The sequence below is a fragment of the Chenopodium album genome, chromosome 3 (assembly GCF_948465745.1).
Source record: "Chenopodium album chromosome 3, dcCheAlbu1.1, whole genome shotgun sequence".
Classification (NCBI taxonomy): Eukaryota; Viridiplantae; Streptophyta; class Magnoliopsida; order Caryophyllales; family Amaranthaceae; genus Chenopodium; species Chenopodium album.
In genome coordinates, this window is record NC_137836.1 from 51,836,495 (window position 1) to 51,840,781 (window position 4,287).

At 38.1% G+C, this 4,287-nt stretch overlaps 1 non-coding gene across 1 annotated transcript; it reads left to right on the forward strand.

Annotated features, from left to right (window-relative positions):
• The first annotated feature begins 714 nt into the window (after window positions 1–714).
• Window positions 715–822, forward strand: LOC145626019 (small nucleolar RNA R71). The gene has a single exon (XR_014110903.1). It is a non-coding gene; the product is annotated as a small nucleolar RNA R71 (small nucleolar RNA).
• Window positions 823–4,287: the final 3,465 nt, after the last annotated feature.

Genomic DNA, 4,287 nt, shown 5'->3' on the forward strand with positions numbered 1-4,287 from the left:
ATCAACCATCTTGTTGTGAGCTCTTATCTCTTGCATTTGTTAATCAAAAGATTGCATTTGCGCGTGCATGGCTTGGAGGAGTAGAGTTTGAGTTAGCTCTGCTTGAGGTGCTTGTTCTTGATGATTTCTTTGAGGTGCTTGGGTTTGATTGTTGTATTGGTTGTTCCTTGGATAGTTTCCTCTTGTGTTTTGGGGTTGAGATGTAGATGGATTTTGATATTGAGGGTTTGAGTTGTAGGAAGGTTGAGCTTGTTGGTTCCATTGTTGAGGTTGACGTACAAACCGGGGTGGTGGTTGTCTCCAAGCTACTCCACCGCCGCTTCCTCTAAATCCCTCTTGCCTTGTGTTGTATGCCACTACATGCTCGGGGCTTAAACCTCCACAATTTTGAAAAGAGAGAGAGTTAACTGGAGAGGAGCTTGCTCCACCGCTTGATCTTGCATTCACACTCGTGTTTACCTTGGAAAGCCCTTTTTTTAGTTGATCAATTTGACGTTGTAATTGATCAACTTTCTCCAATTTGTAAATACCACATTTCTTTGGAGCATTTCTTCTTCGGCCCCCCCAAGAGTAATTCTTTGCTACCTCTTCTATTGTGGCTTCAACTTGATTTTAAGGCATATTGATTAATTGATCACGCACCCCCGCATCCAAATTGGCTCTTGACATGGGCTCCAATCCGTCGTAGAAAAACCGCGTGAGCAACCCTTGATTGTACTCATGCTAGGGACACGCTTGCACCAACTCTTTGAATCTCTCCCAAGCTTCACCAAGACTTTCATCGGCTTCTTGCTCAAATGATGCGATTTTCCTTCTCATTTCGGCGGTCTTGTCCTCGGAAATAAATCGCTTCAAGAACGCCTTTACCACCTCCCTCCATGTTGTGAGAGTGTAAGGCTTTACTTGCTTTAGCCATTTCTTTGCTCGTTCGGTGAGAGATTGCCAGAAAAGGTCCATACGAATGTAGTCTCGACTCACTTCATTGATTTGCATCATTGCGCACAATTCAAGGAATCGATCCAAATGTTCAATAGGGTCCGCACTTGCAATTTCAAAAAATTGCTCCGATTTGACCATTCTAGTATATTGTGGATGGATTGAGAAATTGGTATCCGTGACGGGTATCAAAATCCCTCCCGTGAGCTCATAATCCTCCAGATTTCCGAACTCACAAAACAAAACATCATTTTCTTGTCCCACCATTGATCCGCTTAGTGAACATGAAGAGTAAGTATCACTATCAACTATATCACCAAAACCTCTTCCCTTGTCTTGATAAAGCATACGGACTTGTCTCAAGGTTCGGTTGATCTCGTGGTCATTTCGATGTGAGGGTGCTCCTTGAGACCTCCTCAGCATTCACCAAAGCTAAGCAAACAATTAGCAATGACAAGGATGATAAAAAAATTAAACAAAAAGGAAAAAAAAAAGTAAAATGACTCTAACAAAAGCAATAGTAGACTCTAAATAAGCCGCTTCCCCGACAACGAAGCCAAAGTTTGATCACGGGTTAGTAAGGTCGTTAAGCAACTACTCTAATCAAATTAATCATTTATAATACCTAAACCTACACCATACTAGTTAGCATCAAGTAAAGGGTCGAACCACTAGGGAAGTACACTAATTCAACATCAATAATCACTAATGCAAGAGTAAAAAGGGGATTGTTTTTATTGGTTTTGTTGAGTAAGAACACTAAAACTACAAATAGGAAACAAAATGATGATTAAAACCAAGAGAAAATTACGCTAGGGATACAGGGGTGTCAAATATGATTAGAAAGAGGGGAATAATAATGATTATCACGAAACACATGCCAAAGAACACAAGATTCCACCTAAACAATTCATTCTCATGCAATAGTCTAGGCAAATCAATGAAAGAGGTCAACACTAATAAGGTTCATTCTCATGCATCCTATTAGTCACAATCAAATCAAGAGAATAAAGAAGCACAATCCATAAAAACTCCACTTTAATAACTCATTCTCATGCAATCATTAAAATAGAGAAGATCTTAATCTAGTTTAAATCACTTTCATGCATTTAAACTAGAAAACATCAAATAGAGTGCAACAATAATATTAAGCTATTAAAAATCATGTCTTTCATCAATTTATGGCATAAGTTCAATCCAACCATCATCATTCATCTAATATCAACTCATATTATCCACACCCTTCCCCTAGCTAAATGATTATCCTAAAGAAGGGAGATTAAACATAATATCAATACTAGAAACAAACTCAAGAAACTAAAAACAAAACATGATTAAAATCAATGAAATCAATAACAACTAGATGAACTAATAAGATTAACAAGAATAAGAAATAATAAAAAAATAAAAAAAAAATAACTAAAGGAAAGGAGAAGAGATTCCTGAAGAAAAGATTAATGAAAGATGAAAACTTGGATTCTTGCTTGATTGATTAAAGATTAAACTTGAGAAAAGTTGAATACAATGATGGATTCTTGAATAACAATCTACTTTCCCTCTCTAGATTAGGCTAATATTCTAAGGAATTAGAACTAAGTGTTTTTCATTACACAGAGTCCTGTCTATATATATGTGGCTCCTCCAAAAGAAAGAAATTTGGGCAACAAGGCGCAAAGAAATAAAAAACCCAGTGGTGCGCGCCTGCACAAGAAATATGTGCGCCCGCGCAGTAGTAGTGTGCGCCCTCTCAGCATATTGCGCGGCCGCAACTTTAAGGGTACGGGGAAATGAAGCGTGCCCGCACAGTAAACCTGCGCCCCCGCGCAGCAGGTCGCGTGCCTGCACGTAGGCCGCACAATAGGTCACACAAACTCTCTGGTTTTGCTATGTTTTATAAGCTTGGCTGCGCGGGTTCTGACAGGGCTGCGTGCCCGCACAGCCAAGGGTGTGCGCCTGCACAATAGCCGCGCAGTATTCCCCGCAGAACAGTTTGCTTGGCTCCTTGAAATCCTCTTTCTTTCGGCACATGATACCTACAAAACACAAGCATGGAAACAAAATAAAGAGAAGGCAAGAATACTAAGAAAAAGGAAGATAAAGGAGAAAGGAAAGGAAGAGACAAAACTAAGTAAAATGCTTAGAAAAGGGCCAAACAAGTGCAAATGAGGGGAGAATCCATAGAGAAAAAAAGATAAAAGAGTGGCATAAATGCCACTCATCATGTTACTTTCCAGATTGACACCACTCGGAGCAACAAACAATATGTTCTCTATTAGGTTGTGGAGGTAATGCTCGTGGTCTCACTTATATGCTTACAAGGAAACATGTATATTTTCTTTTGTTGAAAATTCGTTGTTGAACAAACTGTTATCTCCCACTGAACCACCTGGCTTTCTCCAAGCCGGTAAACTCCCACTGAGACTAAGAACCTTAAACATATACTTGAAAAGTTGTTTAGAAGGTAATTTTAACCATAAATGAATATGGCGTCCTTTCTTAGTTTCGATACTTGAAAAGTCGTTTAGAAGGTAATTTGTGCAAACTTGTAAGAACTTTATAAGATTGGATGAGAACCATCATTGTTTGAGTCATTATCAAATGACATTGAGGTCTCCGTGAAGACATACTTTGTTCTTTGTCGAGTTGTTTGTGAAAATTTCCATTCATAGCTTTGAGATGGTCACGCTTGGCTCAATCAAACATCGTTTGATCTAATAATCTAGACGTTTTGATAGCTTGCCAAGTCGATTATGTACTTCACTGAACTCTTGAGCTTACCTGGTCAAGTTTGTTTGATGAATATACCCATATTCTTTCAAATTCTTTGTGAAACGTTGAAGTAAATGAATCCTCTTTAGCTTTCAAAGTAAATTGTCTATACCAAGAACAATAGCTCATTACTTTGTCAGTTTTAACAAGTAAGACTTGCTTGTCTTAGAACGATTCCGAATTGATCAACTACCAAGAACCTATCTAATAGAGCCTTGAGTAAGTTCTTGCCATTTTATCATGTTAAGAAAATGTTTCTTTATAATCAAGCATTCTTGACTAATGGCTTGAATCACCATGCCATACAAATAAATTTCGCGACTATTGCTCATTGCTTTGAATGTGAGTCTTTCCGTGAGTAAACGGATGAATTGTTGATTATGGAACATAATAATAATAATAACCACTATTCGTTGGTTTGAGGTCACTTTGAAAGTTGAAAACTCAAGCACTATCCGATACTTTGTGAAGATAAGGTTGCTAAGTTAACTACAATAACATGAATTATTTAGTAAAATGGAATCGCATTCCTTTTCTTTGTTCCTCGTCTCATGTATTTCTTATCATACGATAACTCATAAC